This window comes from Pleurodeles waltl, chromosome 10 (assembly GCF_031143425.1).
Source record: "Pleurodeles waltl isolate 20211129_DDA chromosome 10, aPleWal1.hap1.20221129, whole genome shotgun sequence".
NCBI lineage: Eukaryota > Metazoa > Chordata > Amphibia > Caudata > Salamandridae > Pleurodeles > Pleurodeles waltl.
Genome location: NC_090449.1, coordinates 76212050 through 76236252, shown reverse-complemented (window position 1 = coordinate 76236252; position 24203 = coordinate 76212050). Strand labels below are relative to the sequence as shown.

The window sequence follows — 24203 nt, the reverse complement described above, 5'->3', positions numbered from 1 at the left end:
TACTGCCACAACTGATACCTGGCCATACCCCATAAAGCATTGGCTGCACCCTGAGGACCCACAGGGAACCCTGACTTTAAAGCTCAGGAAGTAGGGCTTTTCGATTCCTCACCCTGGGTGGGACAGTATTGTTTACAGCGACAGAAAGAACCTCAGGAAAGAAATTAAATAGTTTGTTTTGTATTTTCCAACATTTGTGGAAAGCCACTGGCTCTCTCTTTTTAACAATCAGCTTTTATTACAGTAATTAAGAAATTTGTCATAGTCGTGTACATAAAAATCCACAAGTGTGGACGACGGACCCATAGAGGTACCGTGAAAGTACCAGGGGCGCACTTTCTCAGAGTTGGATAAAGATTATTGAAGCAAATGAATGATAACCAGCAACAGAATTTCCTACTTGTTGATGAATCAATTAATGGGAGGCCGACTGGAGGGATTTTCTCAATGTATTAGAGCTCTTTAATCAGTTAGGAGTTTTGGAATAACTGCATTCTGAAATATTTCTCTCAGAGCCTGTGGGGTGATCTCTTTAACTGTACATCACTACATTGTCAGTTCCCTTGACTAGTGTGTACGTATTTTCTTATAATTTCCTCCATTACAAGATATTGTTGCCAAAGACTGGGACATATCTACTCAAGCAATTTTCTAAGATTTTCAAGACCATTTGTGATTCCTCCAACCTACGCTGTTTATGTAATAGTGCTGTTTACTTTCAAAATCAAAGGACTCCAGTGTGCTAATGTCTTTTTCTAAGCCATTTGTAGAATTCCCGCATGCGGTGGGGCCAGCGCGCTGTCATTGAAAGCCCCATAGGAAAATAAGTGTAATGCTTTGTCTAGGAAAAATGGCAGATCATCTCAGATACCCCACTAGCCACAGTGGCCACACCAGTAATAGACACCAAAGAAAGTGCTTTGTTTTGCCCCTGACATTGTACAAGGACTGCACCCTCACTATTGTGCTAGACAGTGGTGGAAAGCAAATGATGGCCCCCCTGAATGTGAAGATGGGCACCTGTGTTTCCCATAGCTCATAAATATTCATCGCTGAATGGGTCCCCATGAAGGGTTAGGTGCCCCCCCCCCAAAGTCTTGGGGGCTTGTCTGAGCTGCAGGGGCTTACCTAAGGCCCATGGTGCTAGAGAACGAGACTATCACAATTTTTCCAGAGCATTAGCTTTTTTGATTGTGTTAAATACTTTTTCAGCCTCAGTGAATGAAAATGGGAATTACTTTATGTCATGCAGAGCACTGCAGACAAGAGGTACTACAGAATGTGCCCATCTGTTGTGGTCAAAACAAGTGGTTCCATGTGGAATTAACAGACAGAATGTAGCAGGCACGTAAAAGTACCTTCAAATGTATAACTTACGTGCAAACATGAGTAAAAGGATACTGCACCAAAGCAGTCCACTTTTGTGTCATACTTACCAGGTTGAACAACGCTTGGCAAAACACACTGGGAACAAAACCTAATGCTATCATATAATTTTACACAACAGGCTGATAATATCCTGGTACTGAAAATACAGCCACGTCATAGATGGGAAGCCGAGCAGACCACACCACATGTAAACAACTAAGTACAGCAATCAGAAGCTCTCTAATGAACTCCATTCACTTGGGAGCACACTCTGACCCATGCCCCCACTGACTTTTCAGCTTCGGAAGGGACAAGATCAGCCACGAGCTCAAAAACATCCTTAACACCTCCATCGCCGCAGTCATCTTTCCTGATGTCTGGAAACACACAGAGGTCAGACCGCGCCTCAAGAAACCCTCTGCAGATCCCAGCGAGCTTCAGAACTACTGTCCTATCTCACTGCTCCCGTTTCCCGCCAAAGTCCTGTAGAAGGTCATCAACCTCCAACTCACAGAACACCTGGAGAGAAACAGCCTGCTGGACCCTTCCCAGTCAGCATTCAGAGCTAATCACTAAACAGAAACAGCCCTGATCGCTGCTACAGATGACATCCGCACCCTACTCAATAGGAGAATCAGCCACACTCATCCTACTCAAACTCTTTGCAGCCATCAACATGTCACTCTCATCGAGTGACTACGCCAGATCAGAATCACAAACCGCACACTTGAATGGATGGCTTCCTTCCTCATGGGGCTCATCCAGAGAATTAGCCTCCACCCCTTCACCTCTCAACCCAAAAGTATCATCTGCGGCACCCCTCAAGGCTCATCTCTCAGTCCAACCCTCAACATCTAAATGACACCACTCACAGACAACGTCAACCCACACAACATCAACGTCTTCTATGCCAATGACACACAGCTCATCTTCTCGCTCTCAGCGGACTCTACCACTACAAAGACCAACTTCCACAACTGTATGAAGAATGTCACAGCATGGATGAATAACAACTGCCTGAAGCTCAACATGGACAAAACCGAAGTATTGATCTTTGGCAGACACACCTCCCTCTAAAATGACTCCTGGTGGCCATCACAACTCAGACCCACCCCAACTTCGAAAGAACACACCTGCAGCCTCGGCATCATTCTTGACAGTGAACTCTCAATGAAACGTCAGGTCAATGTTGCCTCCTCATCCTGCTTCCCCACTGTCCGCATGCTCCACAAAGTCTTCAAGTGGTTCTGCATCAGGACCAGTTAAAGTGTGTCACAGGCCCTCATCATCAGCCGACTGGACTACAGCAATGCACTCTATGTAGGCACCACCACTGAACTCATGAGGAGACTCCGGAGGATCCAGAATGTAGCTGCCAGACTGATCCTCTACCTGCCAAAGAGGACCCACATCACCCAACATCAGAGAGACCTCCACTGGCTCCCCATCGTGGACAGATGCCAATTTAGGCTCCTGACCTATGCCTAAAAGCCCTCCATGACCAAGGACCCAGCTACCTGAACCACCAACTGAACTTCTACCTTCCCCCAGGACCCTCTGCTTCATTCACCTCGCCCTTGCACAGGTACCACAAATCCACGGCTGTTGCACCAGAGGACGCTCCTTCTTCCTCCTCGCCGCCAAGTACTGGAACACCCTCCACCTCTGCACCTCACCCTCGCTGACCCACTTCAGGAAGGGACTCAAGTCTTGGCTCTTCGACTCCGCAGCAGAGGACCCGGAAATCCTCACGGGTGATAAGTTGCTCTGTACAAATACAAATACTGTCTGTGCCTATGAAATGGTGTATAAGAATAAGGTACACCCTACTGTGAAGCGGGGATGCCTGCAGAACTCCTGCAAATGCCAGTGACATAGCGCAACAAAGCCTCAAGTGGAAGGTGACTGAGTCTGATACCTGTCATCCATTGTCAGCTGGCAGGCAGGTTGGAAAAAGAGGAAGCAGTAATTTGCAGACAGCGTCAGTTATGTCTGCAGCAGTATGAGAGATGACCTGGTCTGCCGAGCAAAGCAGCATGCTAGGAATGAGTTGAACCCCTGCTATGACGCCTTATGCATCTCTGTGGTTTCACATTATAAGCTGGTTGCCCTTGTGCAGCTGATCACATCAGTATGATGTGTTTACCCTAGTAGCTCAGTTGTTTGTCCCAGGACAAATGTCATCTGTTTGCCCCATAATGAATATCATCCTGAACTAGTTCCTATTTTCCAGCTCTACAATGAGCAGTTTGCCTTGTAAAGTACCAAATATTTCACGTTTTCTAGTACCAACGTATGCTATTGCCCACTCACATCAGATATCTCCCACTTCCATAGACAACATTTCACCGTCAGTGCTGAAAATGAAGAAAAACAATCTAGAATCCCTTAAGGTCGGTGTCAAGGGGTAGGGGAGAGGATGTGATGTTACAGCCAAATCTGCCCACCTTGAAACTGGGGAACCAGGTTCGAGTCACAGCGTCAGCTCGACATCCTGTGATTCTGGGCAAATCACCTTATCTCCCCGTGCCTAAAAAAACATGACCTTGTCTAATGTACTTGGTGCTCATGTAAAGTACTCCAATACTTTCAAGTTGGTGCTATATAAAACTGCAAAAACAAGGTGAGGCATTAGAAAAGGGGTGGAGTCATGAGCAGCAGTGTCTGTCAGTCAACTTATACATTTTTGAAAAACTCTCCTCAAAAAAAATTGGCAACAGGAGCAAATGTGATACTAAATCTGTTATGGCTGACTTAGTTGGCCACGAACAATTCACATTTTTAGGCCCCTGCTGCTTGTGTGTTTAGCACTTTCTATGTTACAATATAACTCTGGTGGTTAATGCACTTGCTGGAGAAACATTTTGTGTGTGGCTAGACATAGGTTTGACTCGAGGATTAATATGTCCAACACCAAGCGCAAAGTGAAACATGCCGGTCACAGATTTATATTTTATTTAGATAGCTCAGTAGGTTACTGTTTTTGTTGCAGAGATCCTTGTGCTGCCTGTAGGACGCAAGTTACTCTCTTTGTCATATACCTCAGTTAGTTGTGAACCGGCACCAAGGAGCTGCATGCAAACTGCAAGACATGCCTTTAAAAGCTATGGGCGCCACTGACTGTGTCCCTATGTTGGCAAATTAAACTGCGACAGAGTTGACACATTTCACTGGGGCTGCCCAGGATCCCGTATCTGGCATCTGGCTACCCCCTCATTTCCTTCACTGTGGATAGCAAGGATGGTTGTTTGCCAAAAGTGTCACCGATTTTCAAGTACTACTGATAGCAGTTTGTCCAGTTAAATTGTTTTGTATCTCCCTTTATCAATATCTGTCATCTGCTCACTACCTATATCCACTGCATTTCCTACTAAAAATATCAGTATTTTGCTCTGATCAAATATTAAGTATCTGCCCCAAAATATAAGGCATCTGGCTGGTCATCACAAATGTCAAATATCTCCCAATGTCAATGTCAACTGTTTATCCAGTACAACAGTTTTCCTAGTAAGAAGGTCACATGCATGCTCAGTCCTTGTGTGGGCTTTTTGCTCCAGTGCCAGGTGAGCTGTTTGCCTTTGATTGATGTCTGGCTGTGTCCCAGGACTGAGCCTTTGCCATGGTCCTTCTCTCAGAGGGGCGTGTGAAGGCCAGAGTCGTTTGTCCCTTGCACTGTTGGCAGTTTCCCCGGGCTGTGATCACATATCTGACCGGTTACGATATCATCAATTTTTCATCAATAGTGTCTGTTATTTCCTGACTTACACTACTGAGCTGTTTTTCCTAGTTCCTTTACAATTTTAGTTGCCAACTTTTGAGCAAATTCAGTCATTTGTCTAGTAGTTGCTTGCCTACTATCAGATAATCGACCTGATACAATATCTTAAGTTGGATCCAGTACTATCAACTGTTGGATACTGTGCTGTTATCAAATGCTCCACCCAGTATGCACAGCAGCTCTCTGATACTGTACTAATATTGAATATTAAACCCAGTAGGCACAGCAGCTCCTTTACTGTACTAATATCAACTGTTCAACCCAGTATGCACTGCAGCTGTTTCATACAGCACTAATATTGGATGTTAAACCCAGTAGGCACAGCCGCTGTCTGATACTGAACTAATATCCAGTGTTAAACACAGTATGCACAGCAGACATTGACTAATATCAAATATTTTACCTAGCAGGCACAGAAGCTGTCCGATACTGTACTAATATCAAATGTTAAACCCAGTATGCACAGCAGTCATTTGATACTGTACTAATATCGAATGTTAAACCCACTAGGCACAGCAGCTGTGTGATACTGTACTAATATCAACTTTTAATCCCAGTATGCAATGCAGCTGTTTCATACATCACTAATATTGGATGTTAAATACAGTAGGCACAGCCGCGGTCTGATACTGTATTAATTTCAAATGTTAAACCCAGTATGCACAACCGCTGTCTGATACTGAACTAATATCAAGTGTTAAACCCAGTATGCACAGCAGCCATTGACTAATATCAAATATTAAACCCAGTATGCACAGCAGCTGTCCGAAACTGTACTAATATCAAACGTTTAACCTAGTATGCACAGCAGCTGTCCAAAACTGTACTAAAATCAAATGTTTAACCTAGTATGCACAGCAGCTGTCCAATACTGAACTAATATCAAATGTTTAACCTAGTATCCACAGCAGCTATCCAAATCTGTACTAATATCAAATGTTAAACCCAGTATGGACAGCAGGTGTCTGACACTGTGCTAATATCAAATGGTAAACCCAGTATGCACAGCAGCCGTGTGATACTGTACTAATATATAATGTTAGCCTAAGTAAGTACGTCAGCTGTGTGATACTCTACTAATATCAAATGTTAAACCCAGCATGCACAGCAGCCATTTGATAATGTACTGATATCAAATATTAAACCCAGTGTGCACTGCAGCTATCTAATACTGAACTAATATTGAACGTTAAACCCAGTATGCACTTCATCTGTTTCTTACTGTACTAATATCGAATGTTAAATCCAGTATGCACAGCTGCTGTTTGATACTGTACTAAGATCAAATGTTAAACCCAGTGTGCACTGCATCTGTCTGATACTGAAGTCATATAAAGTGTTAAACCCAGTGTGCACTGCAATTGTCTGCTACTGTACTAATATCAAATGCTAAACCCAGTATGCACAGCAGCTCAGCTGTGTGATACTGAACTAATATCAAATGTTAAACCTAGTATGCACAGCAGCTGTGTGATACTGTACTAATATCAAATGTTAAACCAGTGTGCACAGTAGCCATTTGATACTGTACTAATATCAAATGTTAAACTCAGTAGGAACAGCAGCTGTGTGATACTGTCCTAATATTGAATGTTAAACCCAGCATGCAGAGCAGCTGTGTGATACTGTACTGATATTGAAAGTTAAACCCAGTAAGCACTTCATCTCTTTCATACTGTACTAATATCAAATGTTAAACCTAGTATGCACTTCATCTGTTTCATACTGTACTAATATCAAACATTGAACCTAGTATGCACAGCCACTGTTTGATACTGTACTAAGATCAAATATTAAACCCAGTATACACAGCAGTCATTTGATACTGTACTAATATCAAATGATAAGCCCAGTATGCACAGTAGCTGTGTGATACAGTACTAATATAAAATGTTAAATCCAGTATGCACTGCAGCTGTCTGATACTGTACAAATATCAAATGTTAAACCCAGTAGGCACAGAAGCTGTGTGATACTGTACTAATATCAAATGTTAAACCCAGTATGCACATCAGCTGTTTTATACTGTACTAATATCAAATGTTAAACCCAGAATGCATGGCAGCTGTGGGATACAGTACTAATATATAATGTTAACCTAAGTAAGCATGTCAGCTGTGATACTGTACTAATATAAAATGTTAAATCCAGTATGCACAGCAGCCATTTTATACTGTACTACTATCAAATGATAAACCCAGCATGCACAGCAGCCATTTGATACTGTACTAATATCAAATGTTAAACCCAGTAGGCACGGCACCTGTGTGATACTGTACTAATATCAAATGTTAAACCCAGTATGCACAGCCGCTGTCTAATACTGAACTAATATCAAATATTAAACCCAGTAGGCACAGCAGCCGTCCGAAACTGTACTAATATCAAACGTTTAACCTAGTATGCACAGCAGCTATCCAAAACTGTACTAATAATGTTTAACATAGTATGCACAGCAGCTGTCCAAAACTGTACTAATATCAAATGTTTAACCTAGTATGCACAGCAGCTGTCCAATACTGAACTAATATCAAATGTTTAACCTAGTATGCACAGCAGCTATCCAAATCTGTACTAATATCAAATGTTAAACCCCGTATGGACAGCAGCTGTCTGACACTGTGCTATTAGCAAATGTTAAACCCAGTATGCACAGCAGCCGTGTGATATTGTACTAATAAATAATGTTAACCTAAGTAAGTACGTCAGCTGTGTGATACTCTACTAATATCAAATATTAAACCCAGTATGCACAGCAGTCATTTGACACTGTACTAATATCAAATGATAAGCCCAGTATGCACAGTAGCTGTGTGATACAGTACTAATATCAAATGTTAAATCCAGTATGCACTGCAGCTGTCTGATACTGTACAAATATCAAATGTTAAACCCAGTAGGCACAGAAACTGTGTGATACTGTACTAATATCAAATGTTAAACCCAGTATGCACATCAGCTGTTTTATACTGTACTAATACACAAATGTTAAACCCAGAATGCATGGCAGCTGTGGGATACAGTACAAATATATAATGTTAACCTAAGTAAGCATGTCAGCTGTGATACTGTACTAATATAAAATGTTAAATCCAGTATGCACATCAGCCATTTGATACTGTACTAATATCAAATGTTAAACCCAGTAGGCACAGCAGCTGTGTGATACTGTACTGATATTGAAAGTTAAACCCAGCATGCACAGCAGCCATTTGATACTGTACTAATATCAAATGTTAAACCCAGTAGGCACAGCAGCTGTGTGATACTGTACTAATATCAAACGTTAAACCCAGTATGTACAGCCGCCATTGACTAATATCAAATGTTAAATCCAGTATGCACTGCAGCTGTCTGATACTGTACTAATATCAAATGTTAAACCCAGTATGCACTGCAGCCTTTTGATACTGTACTAATATCAAACGTTAAACCCAGTATGTACAGCCGCCATTGACTAATATCAAATGTTAAACCCAGTATGCACTGCAGCTGTCTGATACTGTACTAATATCAATTGTTAAATCCAGTATTAACTTCATCTGTTTCATACTATACTAAAATCCAATGTTAAACCCGGTATGCACAGCCGCTGTCTGATACTGAACTAATATCAAGTGTTAAACCTAGTATGAACAGCATGCTTTTGATACTGCATCAGAATCAGATATAAAACTCAGAATACACATCAGTGGTTTGGCCCAGTAACAGGGTGGCCTGTTTGCCAAGTGCGGCAAAGAGCAGCTTCCCTCATTATCACCTTCAGTCGTTTGTCTAAACTGCCCGTATCCCCTATTTTCCTGACACTAATGTCAGCTTTTAATCTTGTTTTATTTGCCTTTCACTCATCGACCCTTCGTTCTGGTGCCATTATCACCACTGCGGTCCGGGTACCAGCTGCTTGATGACATAGTAAGCTTGGTCTTTATCACAGCCTGCTGTGTGTTTCACCACCATCGTTAAGTGACTAGCCAAGCCTCAATGCTAGTTACTTACTCCTGGACCAATATTACCAGAGTGATCCAATAACAGCTTTTTAATAAGTATGAGCTATTTGCCTCACTACCAAGAACAACTAGTTCTCATTCCAAACCCTCATCTCCATTCCCTATCATGTCTTGCACGTAATCCTATGGTTTGTACCACTGTATAAATAACAGAAAAGCTAAGAATATTTTTTAAAACAGATGGTAGCAGAAGTATTTCAGTGCTGGTGATAAATGGGGGAGCAGTATGTTCTTCGGACTCCCCTTCCCTGGGAAGTTGAGAAGAGTGGTTCATTTATTTTGCAAATGCAGTGTGTATTGTCCAGAACAATTATAAACTATAAAGAATCACGTCCTATCTTAAATTATTTCATGAACCTCGATTCACCAAAATGCCAGGTGTAGTGGAAGTGACATCACATGCCATTTTACCCTAATGACATCACAGGAAGTGAAGTCAAAAGGCCTTTGACCCGTTGTCTCCTTCTCCTAAACTGTCTGTTTCTCAACTCTCAGTCTTTTTTTTATCTATCTCTCTCAACTCTCTTACTGGCCTGTTGCCTAGTTCTCACCCCTCCTGTATCAGACTCTTTTAACTACCTTTCTCACTTATCTCATGTCTTCCCCCTCACCTGAATTTTTCGCCTCTTGTAGTTTTCTACTCTCTTTCACCTGTCTCTCCCCTCTTACTCCCTTGTCTGTCTCTTTCCACAATTTCACCTTCATATTTCGCCTATCCCACCATTATTTATTTGTAAACTGTCTCTTTCTTCTAATCACCACTTTCTCTCTATGGCTCACTTTGCCTATCAGTTATCTATCAGCATCTCTCTCTGATCACTTTCCTCCCACCTGTCTGTAGCAAGGACAGTACCAGGGGTCGCAAGAGGCAAGGCAGGGGCCGCAGTCGAGGGGTACGTAATTTCATGGACCCCAAAATGATGTGCATAGAATTATGTACCCCTCTCTAACTACAGCATAAAGTTTCTTGGTGCCATTGTACGCGATTTCTTATCTCGAATCTCTCAGGTACATTTATCATCACTTATTATATAGTATTCTGTTATTAATTTAAGTGTCTCTCTTTCAGTACAAAGATGTATGTCCTCTGTAAATGCCTTTAGAAAATTCCTCCAAGAAAACACATAATGGATATTAATTTTGTAATAGTTATTAGTTACAAAACATGCAAAACTTTTATGAATCAGTCATATATGTAGATTCAGCAAAATACTCTGGATATCAGAAGTGATGCCCTTTCACCCCAACGACACTACAGGAAGTCACATCATATGAACTTTGACCACCCAGTGTGTCACTGAAAGTGATTTCACTTGACGTTTTAAACTGATGACATCACAGGCGGTGACATCACTGAAGATAAGAACCGAGCAGTAAGAGCAAGATCAATAAAAAGACATAGGTTTTAGGGTAGCCCTTAACTGAGGATATTGGGCACCATCTGTATTTTAATAGAAAGTTACCAAATAATCCCAGAGGCCCAGCTATCTCCAGCCCTGGTACTGCAACCATCAGCATCCATGCAATTCATAATATAAATATAATTTGAAAAAGTCATCCTGTCACCATCATGCATGTGTTAACGTTCAAATTAAACTAAGCATTTTAGTCAGTTGTGGCATTCATCCCATCTGGTTATATAATGTATATATAAGAGGCCTCTTTGGAGCAAGAATCAGGGGTCAAATGGGCTAAGATTGGATTCTCAAAAGCAGTTGCAAATTGTGCAGTGACTTTTTGCGAATCCAGTGTTATTTTGCTAACGGACTTGTGCAACACAGGGACCAAAATAGATAATCAGCGGGTCACACAACAACCAGTCTAATTATTATTTATTAGGCATGTCAGAATTTGCGAATCTCTGGCTTTAACTACAGTTACAAGGATGGTGGCCTACAAGGAAGAGCAGATCACCATCCATATGAGTGCATTTTAAGATGAATCTTTTTGTTGAAAGAAGCCCGATTTCCTAAAAAGAACCAGGTCTGGGTTTTAAAAACGTTTTCCATTTTGCTAAACTTTATAGAGAGTTGACAGTGGCTCCCTGTACCACTTCCCACTCCCCTCGAAGTTGGCACACTAATACCCACAGGGGAAGGTGTATACGGGTACCCTTCTCCTTTGTGAATTAGTTATCACTCCCAACTTGGAAATCGGCACTGATTGATGGTTGGTGACCGTAATTGTGATTGCAGACCACTCATACAATCCTTACAGACTCGCGTATTGGATGGAAGTCCAAAACACCCCCACTCAAAACTACAATATAATAGGAGTCAAAACCCCAATTTGTGATTCGGAAAAACATTTCAAGTCTCAATATGGTGTTAAAGGATTAGAGAAAAGGGTTTGGAGGTTGCAAACCCCATGATTTTGTGTATCGCAGGGTTTGTGACCCCAAAGTGCATGAGTATATCTGACCCCTCGTTTTGTCTCCCATAAAATGTCTATAGTATTTTAAATCTTAATTAAATGTTTTATGTTTTAAGGTAAAACACCTTAGACATCCATTAGGAGTAACTAATGATTACTTTGTGTCAAAATCTGTATATGTACAAAACATAACACAATTGCACAATTAGCAAGCAGAAATAAATTAGGTAGGTAATTAATGTTCAAATAATCCACACTGAACCAGTGCACAGGACAGGCTTGTCAATATCTTCCTAGCTAGAGTCCTGATGTAGCAGTTGTCATGATGTCATGTTAGGTAGACACTAGGATCATGCAGTGGCAGGGGATAGCATTTGGACAGTGGGCACTACTTCCTGTGGGTCATGGGAAAAAGGCAGGAAGTGATAGATACAAAGGGGATTCCAGCAAGGGACATCCTAGGGACAACACAGGTGGAGGTTAGTGTCTTAAGCAGTAGATGGACAAATGAGATAGGCAATGGTTTTGGAATAAACATCCGTTTAGATCACAAACCTGTCTCTGAGTTATCCATTTAATCAGCAACTAATACCAACTACAGTCAGATGTAAAATACTTAGGAAATAGGTGGTCAGGTATTAATATTAGGTAGCCATATCGGCAATGTATCAGACATGTGCAGACGTGTTTTCACTGGTCCTTACCACACCACTCCATGTGGCAACACATTTTCCATAGACTTATAAGATTACTTTAGTGATGTGTGTGGTATTACCAGGACATCTGTTTCCATTGACAAGCCTATCACATAATATTTGCAAATATTTCATATGTTGAGGTAAACATACTTGGTAATTCGATTACTGGACATTTTTACCACCCTGGAGCATTATTGGCAATGTCTACAAGAGGAAAACATGAGGATGACTTTCCTAACCTTTCCATTAACCAAGAACCAGGTGAGAGATTACTTTTTGTACTGATCTTCAATTTTCATTTTTTTTGCATATGTTTTGCAAATTGCTATTTGCAGTTTCTTAACGTGGCACTGCACATCTTTCACTTTTGTGCAGAGCAGTGGTAATTTTGTGAATGATTAGCATATTTTTGTGAATCCGACAGTCGATTTTAGCATTTTTAATAGGTTTGTAGGCATTGTTTTTTCCACTTGTACAGCTGAGATTTTATCATTTGACAAGCTGCTTTGGGTTCAGTTGCCTTCCAATGTAAATTATACTAAGATATCGAGGAGTGTTTCTGCACTATTGTAAATACTGTAGTTTTGTTATACACTTTGTAAAACACTGATAAGAATGGTGGCACCGCCCACGAGGTATGCAGTGCAGAAGTAAAGCTAAATAAGAGATTGTGTTTATAAAAAATCCTACAACTTGCACCACCGCAATGTGCAAATTTGCTAAAGGATCAGATTGTTGGAAAAAGCTAGCAATTTAATTGCAGTCATGGCTGGCGACTGGACAAAGCGGCCGGTAGGGGTGGGGGGAGCAAAACACAAATAAAAAAGTATATAAAAAAAAAAAACTTACCTTAAGGTAGCCGCTGCATCGTCGCCACACTCCAGGCACAGGCTCCCAGCCCACCCTGCGCCAATCATAACGCTGCTCAGAGCAGCGTTATGATTGGCTGGAGCGCCCAGGCTGGGTGCACCAATGCAGACCGGGAGCCTGGGGTGGCTCTATCCAGCTCGGCAACATAATGCCGGGTTGGAGAGAGACCTTGTGCGCATGTGTGTTTGGCCTGCCCGGGACGGACGCCCAAACATACATGCGCACTGAGGGGAGTGCTTTGTGCACTCCCCTCACTATTTGTCACCCCCACGACCCCCCCCCTTAAACATAAAACAATAATAAACACAGTTTATTACTGTTTTAGTTTTAAAGGTTTGCAGATCCTGCTGCTGCTGGCGGGGGGAGCAACGCTCCACCATCATAGTGGAGGAGCCACTCCTGTTTATTTGTGCAGTTTTACTTATTCGTTTGCAGTAAATATTCCACATATTTAGAACTCAGGGAATTTCAGCAGTACACAAAAGAAGCTGTGAAGCTCACAGTATCCCTGAAATAGTTTTGGAATTCTTTTATGAATTTAAGGTTCCTCTGATTGCATGCTATTTTTGTCTGCACAAATGTAACTGGTGTACATTTGCACGTGCACATAGTTTTCAGTAGCGCAGATACTTTTTATTAGATCACATCCAAGAGAAGGAAAATATTTATCCTTTGTGGAAACTCTTCTACCTACACCGCAACCAGATTTGCCAATGTCCCTCCGGGTTGCTACACTTTATACATCCTGCCCATGCGTTAATATATGGCAATAATGGTGTTTTAAAGTCTAGAACACCCAAGAGCCTTAAAGCATTGATCGACTCTTCTTTGGAATCTAGAGATAATTTAGATTTGGAAACTAACTTCGGAAAAACGTACTACATGGTTTGTGGCAGAATCAACAGCAAGATTAGAACGATATCCAGCAAGGGCAAGATCATGGGTAAGGTGGCACATTTCCTGTATCTGGTTATTACCTATGACTCTTCAAACTCGTGGGCACAGTGCCTTTCATCAGGTGTGTGAAATTCAGCAAGCTGTATGTGCCATACTTAGCTTTGCCCAGAAGACTAGAAACAAATCGATCCTCCCTCTTCTAGAAATCTACAATCCCAAATGGATCCCAATTCTGACCTGCAGGGCCCCCATCTCAGGATATCAATCTAGCCAGAACGTGCAGGTAGAGAAAATCATTTTTATAGATAGCTCCTGATCTTCCACCCAACAACCCCCATTTTGTACTGAATGAGGACTTAGGTTTGGGTTATGCAGAGGGCAGTGTTAAATTAACACCTTTTTTTTTATTACTGCGTTCTGTTTGGAGTAACCCTCATGCTTCACTGAACCGCCCAGTTATTGAAGATTGTTTAGCCTGTAATTATGGGCTTTCGATTCCTTGGCAAAAGCAAATAAAAAAGTAGCCATCTTGCTTGGAAGGCCAGAATTATTTAGTAACCTGCCATGAATAACAAAAGCAGATTAATCATGGGTTAGGGAGAACGTCATAGCAAATGCTAAACTATCTAGAGAGGTCGAGGAGTTGATGAAGTCATCTAGACGGGAATATGCAATAATGGAAACTACACCGGCCCTGAGCCGCATGTAAAATGGTTATTAATCCATGGTAAAGATCTCTGATAACCAGATTTAGATTAGGCTCCATCCAAGGCCTTTCATGCTTTCCTTTAGGCCACTACAAACTGGCTGCAATTTTGCCAATGTGCCAAATCCTTGCCCCCAAACACCCTTGCACTTTGTCTTCTTTTGCATATTTTATCATAATTTCAACAGACTACGTTTGATACCCCTGCTGAAAGGCACTGGCTTTTTTTAAAGTGAACTGACTTTGATTAAATACATTAGGTGCCCCAGCTGTATGTAAAGGTGTGAGGGCTTCTTAAAATCAACTCAAAGGCATTGTAAATTCTTGCTTTCTTAATCTGGCTTCGTCTCTTTTTAATACATTTCTAAATTGTGCTTAGTTAACAAATTCTTTTGTATTTTTATTTTTCATCTGTCATTCACTTATCAGATCAGTGTTGCCATTGTTGTACTTTTAGGATTCTTTTTTAATAATCTTTTAAAATATGTCTGCCTACTCTTTATACAAGTTTACTCCTGATTTGACAGGGATACATTTTCAACTGATCTGAAAAGATATTGCTTATGAAAGTCCAGAAAATAAAGCATACCCATGCCAGTGGTAGATTGCTATGATTACTGGCCCCATAACTCTGGGTTATCCTGCCACTGCAGCTGAGAAAACTACAATCTGTTACACCCAGGAAGGTACATTAGACCTACCTGTTCTGTTGTCCTTTCTGAAATCTGTTTTCGGTGTACTTTCTTGCTTCTAGTTTAGGTTTGTACAAAAGACTAATAAATACTTTAGATAACTAAGCCTCATTAGCAACAACATCAAATCAAAATCAAATCAGGAGAGGACAGAAGGTAATAAAGCATAAAATACAGACACTGGTCAGTGAAATGTATTTGCTGTCCTCATCAAAGCTGCTGAGCTGGTGAAGAATGATTAATCGCAGAAAGTAGATCAGTATTCAGATGAGAAAAGGGACTTGATGGGTGAAAGGATACGATAAACAAAAATAAAGTTTAACTATAGGTACTCTTTTTTTTAACATGGGACTAGCTTGACAAATTTGAATCTACTGGCCTACCTCTGAGTCCTGGAAACATTCAACAAAGCTTCCACCGGAACACCCCACAGAAGAGCCTACTGATCCTGGTTTGTAGGAGATTTTAGTAGAGGCTAATCCTATCCTAAGGATACTGCTAAAATTCGATGTTGAAATGAAACAAAGGAACAAAAACATCAATATAGTTGTAGTGAAGGACTATTATCAGTAAATGAAGATGCAAGCAATGATCAGAACAAATTTAAGGTTAATTGGTATAACGTAATGTGAAGCTGAAGTAGACAATCCACATAAATAACCATTGCGCCTACCAATAGGAGTTGAAGTGTACAAGAGTACTTGTGCTAACGTCTCTTGAGCAGGCAGGCACAAATCATACAATGCAGCTGAAAATTACAAACATGAAGAAATAGAAACATTGAACTTGTGGGCGTATCCTGCATCTCTTTGTAATTATGAAGAGGGTACAAAGGCACTGACCGAAAGAGGACATTACATTAGTGATACCTGAAACCCTCTACAAGCATTTCCCAAATATGAGAAATTAGAAGGTTATGAGGAAATACAGCCCCTCATTAATTTTGATAAAAATCCTAGAGCAAATAGATGAACTTGTTAACTATTGAGAATTAACTGCTTTCAGGTAAACTGCGGCCGCCAGGCTACCCAAAGTCATTGTTACACAGAAATAAACATTTCACAGGGAAGATGCGGAGATTAACACCAAGCACGAGTTCACGCACAACCTTGGATCTAACTCGGTGACAACAACCTCATGCTTTCACAACCACTGTGGATGCAGCATGCAACCAGGGTCAAGATACCACACAACTCGAAAGGTGTAAAAGTTGTTGTTTAACGAACTGTGGCATAATAAGATAGCAACATGGAGTAAAGCCCCCTTTTCCAGCTCAAACCATTACTGAGTCAATTTGAGAGTATCCTTGACAAATTTGTTAAACCTTTCCATCTGCTTATTTGCTTTCAAATGGAACACAGTGATCTTTTTGTGCAAAATGCCCAAATGCTCAATAGAACCTTTCGTGGCGTGCTGGTGAATTGTTTTTCTTTATTGGATAACAAACTCTCAGAAAACTTTTGTCTCGAAAAAACGTTGTCCAAGAATCCTATAACAGTATCAGTGTCAACCTTAGCTACCTTCTTGACCTCAGGCCACTTAATAGTCAATGAGGACGCTTTTCTGAGTTATCATTTGTTCAGATACTCAGAGCAATGAAGGATCCAGCTGGTCAGACCATTGTCCATTCCTGGACACTTGAAAAATTCTCTGCCATGCGTCATGGTGGTAGTTAAACCCAAACACCCATAATGACATTGATCACAACTACCTCTTGAAACTGTGAGGAGGAACAATTTTGTCTCCACATGCAATTATAACATGGTGTGCACTTATTTCATCCTTTATCTCAAAGAATGCTCGCAACTATCTTCTCAAATTGCCCTCCGCCATCCACTATGATTTAATGTACTCAATGATCTTCACCATACACACATCTGAATAATGATTACCACTCCATTCTTCCATTTCAGATGTCATGGACAATGAGTCACTGTTTACCAGATTTTCTTCCGTAATAGCTACCGCACACTCCATGTCACCACTCACAATATCATCCAACCCCCCCTAAATTCATCCTTGACATACGATCAGTGTGTATGTTGCATGTACCCGCAACATATTCAATGACAAAACCGAAAGCTTGCCATTTTCCTGCACACCTAGTTAAGCTGTTTGACAAGTTCTTTCCACCACCGGGAGACAGGATGTTGACTAACTGTTACTGGTCAGGTCTGATAGTAAACCTCACCCCCTTACATTTTGTACTACTATGCAGCCCAAACACATGCTTGGAGCTCTCTCTCAGCTACTGAATACCTCCTTCTTGTCTCCTTCAGCATCCTGGAACCATGCTCAACAGGTCATTCATTCTTCTTGTTTCTTTGAATCACAAAACCTCACACTACTTGCACCTACACAAATTGTGTCAAACAAGGTGAATTTGCTGATTCTCTTTTCAATGGTCCATAGACTGCTGCCTGTTGCCTGCACTATACACACACTGAGCCTGATTCACAAAGGTAAACTTACACTTTTTCAGAATTCACAACGCTGCATTTCAATAGTACGTTTATGAGTGTAGAGCAGTGATACTCAAAGTACGGCCCGGGGGCCGCATGCGGCCCTCCTGACATTTACATGCGGCCCCCAGGTCAACAGCAGCACTGTGCTGCTGTTTATCTGACTTGGCACCAGCACTAAACATTGCTAACTAAACGGGCAAGTATTTCATTGGAGGCTAATTGAAAAGGGAGTAACTAGGGTGTCCTGGAAATCAACTTTAGAAACACCTTCATTATTAAAGACATCCTGCAGCAAAAATATAAAAGTATGATCTGTTTGAAATTCAAAATTTCATTAACCTGCACAACCATTTCACCTTAGTACACACAATGATCTCACTGCATTGAGATGTATTTTTAGAGTGATAGTTTTAAAACATAAATTAAGAAACTTTCATCCCACTTTCCCCCACACCCTGACAACAATGTGAACTGTGAACTGTGAACTAAGAGGCAAGCTAGCTGTTATGTGATCTCTTTGGGAGGGCTGGATTTTTATCGTACATGAACAACATTATATTTTATTAAATCAGACACAGAAGGTATTTTGCAGCATACGTCCTGAAGATGTATTTCAAGGTGCTTATATGTCATGATGAAGAAAAAGGAGGAAAAAGTGAAGTCAAATATTTGCCTAGGATCACACAATTTGGTTAAGTGAAGAAGCCGGGATTTATACCCAAGCTTCTGGTTTCACATTGCGCAATACAGACAACAGATGTATATGCTTCACTTATCCTACAACCACTTTATCACTAACCCTCCCCACCACCAGCCCTCCGACCGCCGCCCTGCTGGCATCAATGTGGCCCTCGGTCACATCACAGACCAAACAGTGCGGCCCCTGGGAAAATGTTTGTGAGTACCCAGGGTGTAGAGGCTCCGCGGTTGGGGCAGAGAACTTTGCACACAAAAAGATAGATGTGTGCTGCCTTTTTATGTGCGGAGTTCACCAAACCGACAGCGGAGTCTCCACACTTGTAGACATTTAACTTTAGGAATCAGGCCCCATGTGTTTTTCCTTATTAAAACTCAAAGTCTCTGCCTTTTGCACATAGTTCTCCAGTTCTGTTGATCTACCAGATGACATCATTAACACTGCGAAGGTCGATCCACAGATGAAGCTCGCCAGGAGACTTCAAGAGTATCACAACCGGCAAAACCCAGGGCAAAACTCTATTGGTTCAATTGTACCCTCACCACACAAATCCTGTAATACACTTTTTTAAATTTTACCCGTAATTGATTAGTATGTTCCCAACTTTGTGATATGCAGGGAAAACCCCATCTGTGCGTATGGTTTTATGTTTAAAATCCAGTGCTCCCCTCCGTTATCTTCAAAAACGTCTGGGAACTTACTTTTCGGAGCCTATACTAAACTAGCAGCATGTTATTAACTGATACACAGATGGAATAGCATGAAGGTTCAATCTTCTTGGTGTAGCCAACCTAGAATTGACTCACTCCCTGTCAACAAGAAAGACCACCCCTTTGAAACTTCATCCTTTCAATTCTAATACAGCCCAAACAAATCCCAATTTTTTGATCTTACAGCCAAGGTGCCCACCACAACTTACATAATTAGGAATTCATTTCTTACCCGGCCACAATAATCTGAACAAATCCTGGTCAATTATTGAATATCAGGCACACAAGTCCTCCATCATGTGTATTCACAAAGCCTTCCTTGATAATGGTGGACTACATTTTGCTCTTAGCTATCCTTAGTACAGATGAGATGAAGCAAAGTTCTTATGGTCTCTCTCTTGCAGCATTGATGGGCAGGCTGTGTGATGAAGGGGCAGTAGAGAACGATGGAGTAAGCTGTATTTAGAGGCAGAGTCTCTGTCCTGCAGGCTCTGGCAGGCAGTCTACTGCAAGGCAAAGAATCCCTGTTCCTCATCAGGTACTCGAGAAGAAGCAGAATCCTGTTGGAAACCCACTAGTCTTCCTGTCCCCGAGTTTAAAGCTTACTAGGTGAATAGAAAACACTTATAACTGGGAACTATGAAAGCGGAGCAGGGTGGAAGGATGAACGAGAGAGAAATCAGCCATGAGCCTGGACTGGAGTATTTAGGCAAGTCACACCTAAGCCTGGAGTAGGAAACAGCTACTCCTAGAAAACACTTTGAGAACTGGACCTGTCCTCTTTTGATGCTGAACCACATGTGGTTGGCCCAACACCGATAGGTTACTACATTCCCATTTCCAAAGAAGTGGTGACATTGAAGTTGCCTAAACATTGGGTCTGGGCCACAATTCTCAATTCAAGAAAGTCAAAAATGTATGCTTCTTTGCTTACAGCTACGTCTTGGTAACATACGTGAACTCTACACATAAGGAAGTGAAGCAAGTCTACATTTCCACTTGTGGAAATGTAATACACATGTTTATTTGGACTGACTGCTTTTTTTATTAGTTTCTGGGTGAGGAAATATTTTTTTCTCCCACAAAAACGCCACCCCTCTCACCCTAAAAACAGCTGTACTATTGCCCACAACCAGATTAAATCATTGACCATGTTCAGTGTGGGAACTAACTGCAAAATGTTTGTGAATATCTCCAGACCTATTGTCTTGTATCTGATCATCACCATTCGTTGAGTACCTGCGCAAGAACCCTCCCAATCAGCGCTGTTTTGTAGATTTACGATTCTGAAATATTAGCTGAATAAAAAATTGTGACTAAATCTATTTACGAGGAAAAATCCATCTGTTTCTGATTATGTGTGCTAGGGATTGGATTTTTTCCCTCCTAAAATACTGCCCGGTGTTTAGTGTGCAAACAGCTTTGTGTATTGAGCCAACTAGTTAATAGTAAATAACCCATGATAAGATAACTTCTCCCAAAAGGGACTTGGTTTAACACTCCCTACCCCACATACTGTATATTCTGTACAAATTCTTATCCACTTCACATGCTATGTGTTGATTACAAATGCCCTGCAAGGCAATACAACACCATCCTTGCTTAGCTATGTCCCCCTTAAATTGCATTATTTTAAATTAAAAAATTGTAGGAAGAAAATCTCATTATTTTCATTATATATCTTTAAAGGTTTCTTTCAATGTCTAATGGGTTTTTTCTGAGTTCAGCTGGTATCAGGTGTAAAGAATGCTTTGCTCGATTCTGGATTCTGAAGTGACAGGAATTTTAGCTCTGTGCTCACACCCTTTGTGGTTACCTGCAAAGCTCACTCTAGTTATTCCTGAAGGAATTTGTCAAGGGAAGATAGGTAAAAATGAACAAACTGTACAATTCTAACACACTGTAAAACTGAAACAATAGGCTACATCCCATTCTTACCTTAAAAACTCGAAAAGATATGCAACAGAACTGAATGTAAAACTGCAGCCATCGGTTCCACCCCATTCTGACCTTAAAAATTCAGAAATATATGCAAAATATATTGCACCTGAAAATATTTCAGGACTTAGAATGAATCAGTAAATATTTTTGTTTTTTTAAAATCATAGTATGTTTATGAACTAAATCAAAAAGACAAAGCTCATTCTTACATTGAACAATTGAAAATGAGCACAACTCATCAACATTGTTAGAATGGGACTATGAAGTTTATTTAGAATTTGATGAACCAGAAGCCCTGCCAGACTCATAGGCCCTCATTCCCCAAACGGGAACCGCCACTTGGCCGCTCCGCGGTCAAAAGACCGCGGAGGCCATTCTGGCTTTCCCGCTGGGCCGGTGGGCGCCCGCCAAAAGGAGCGCCCGCCGGCCCAGCGGTTAAGGCCCTGCAACAATGAAGCCGGATCCGAATGGAGCCGGCGGAGTTGCAGGGGTGCGACGGGTGCAGTTGCACCCGTCGCGATTTTCACTGTCTGCAATGCAGACAGTGAAAATCTTTCTGGGGCCCTGTTAGGGGGCCCCTGCACTGCCCATGCCAGGGGCCCCACGACACCCATTCCCGCCATCCTGGTTCTGGCGGTGAAAACCGCCAGAAACAGGCTGGCGGGAAGGGGGTTGGAATCCCCATGGCGGCGCTGCAGCAGCGCCGCCATGGAGGATTCTCCCAGCCGGGGGTAATCCGGCGGGAAACCGCCGGACCCGGCTGGGTGACCGCGGCTTCATAGCCGCGGTCGGAATACAAAAGGAAGCACCGCCAGCCTGTTGGCGGTGCTTCCATGGTCGTCGACCCTGGCGGTCGATGACCGCCAGGGTCAGAATGACCCCCATAGTTTCCTCACAGTAACAGTCAGATTTCTGAAAGAGCCTCAGCTGGCTCGATCATTCAAAACCTTACATTAATGTGTGAGGGCTATTGCTTTTTTGTCAGAAAAACATTCTTAATATGGGAGAATGTTTCTGAATAACAAAAACTTTTCTGAGCATGACATAGAGCCTGCCCGGAACTGATTTTTTACAAAAAGTGTTCGCGCTGTATGGGAGATGCAACGACCAAAATGATACCCTACCCTCACCGTCTTAGAAGTTTAGTTAGTGGAAATTGGATCACCATTTTTGAGTTATTGTCATTGTTTTGAAAACAGCAGTGTGAAAAAGTGTGTTGGATACAAGCCTGTAACTTCCCCCCTGTAAACTTTAATCATGGGATTGCAATGTCAGAGGTGTGGTGGCAAAAGTTTCAGTATGAAGCTTCATGTTTTTTCAATTAGGGGGTAAAGATATGAACAAATCAAAACGAGGAAATACATACAAATGTGATTGTATCCCTGGCTACTGTGTCTTCAGCACAATTTACACTGATAATCTACAAAGATTGTGTGTCTCTACTTCCCCTATTTCTATTTCTCCAGACATTTGTTCCTTTGCCTTTGCTTTATTCCTCCTTTCCTTCTCCCATCTATTTATAACAGTGAAATTACTTAAACTGTAACATTAACTTTGTCCAGTTTACTTTTTCTACCCATCTCTACCCTAAACCCATAATAATGCTTTCTTTTTACTTCTTGTTTTATTAACTTTAATTTAATTGCATTACATTTCAGCAAAACTAACTCTACGCTGAACATAATTTCTTAATTAATTAAAATATTACATTCTAACAGTAACGCTAGTCCCATGTCTAAAATTAAATTACAGTATGTTTATTGCAATAAATGTCTGTGAAACTTAATTTGTTAAATACATTTTTAAATTTTTACTTTGATATTGTTAAATACATTTATTTTTAATTTAAATTTCTTCAATTGTTTTGATAGAAATCCTTCCTCGAAATTCAGCTCAATTAATTTAAATCAAACTATTTTTTTATTTCCAGTAAGTCCAACCCTAAACAAAAGTATGCAAAGCTACATTAATATAACTTTATCACTAATAATGTAGTATTTTTAACCATATTACTACATAATACCACCCATAAAAATAAATTTCCTATTGCAAAGGTGCGGAGCAATCAATTTCACAGATATATATGGCAGGTAAAGTAAAAGTCAGAAGTAAAGGTCTGACACTTCTATGGATATATACATAATTTGATCGATAAATAGCAGGCAGACGCAAATTAAATTGTGCATGTTTGCTGATGAGTAGTTCATTTTACTTATTGAGCTATTACCTTTTTTGGTAATGTGAATATTGTATTTTGATTGATTCTTTTGTAAACATGCCTTCTCTTTTTCACAGTCGCATCAAGTCATCTATCGATTTGCTGATCTGGAGATTGATGAAGAATTGTCTCTATCTAAACATCAGTTCACTTCATACCTGACATGCTGACTTCCTCTGACAACAAGACAGAAATCCTAGGTGGTGGCACTACTCTGTTTTGCCCTGGTTACAATGGTGGCACCTTTGAGATGGACAACTTCCAAAGAAGTAATCTTGTGGTGTTCAGTAACCGCACCATGTTAGTTCTGTATTACGCCTTCATTCAAGCAAGCCCACACATTCAAAGGAGGAATAGAGAGATGAAATATGTATTTATTTTTTGAGCATTGTAATGGCTTATTAGCTGTATGTTATGATGTTTATGTATTATGTATGTTTTGTAAGAATTTACTCATTAAATGCAGAATTATTGAAATTAATTGTGTGTTCCATTTTGCCCAGTTTGGGGTGACTTTGGATGGCCTTGGATTAATGTCTTTATGTGCCAAGGTTACATAAAACTCTGCATAAATAATTAAACAAACAGATAAATAAATACATACATATTGTGGTAACTTGTAACGTCCACACTCATAGGTGTAAGGTGTATAGACAGGACATGCATTAAAGGTTAAAACTACATTGTGGACATTAGAGTCCAGCAGGATGTGCAGAGAAATCCAATCTAACATTATTTGTTTCCAGGCCAAGGAAGTAGAATTCAGAAAAATAACTCCTTAAT

At 40.9% G+C, this 24203-nt stretch overlaps 1 protein-coding gene across 1 annotated transcript in view; it reads left to right on the top strand.

The window, feature by feature from the left end:
* The window catches only part of NPW (neuropeptide W), a 45970-nt gene extending 22076 nt beyond the window's left edge, over positions 1–23894 (top strand). The window contains exon 2 of the mRNA XM_069209201.1: positions 23498–23894. The gene's annotated coding sequence lies outside the window, so the exon portion shown is untranslated. The remainder of the gene's footprint in view (positions 1–23497) is intronic.
* The last annotated feature ends 309 nt before the right edge of the window (positions 23895–24203 follow it).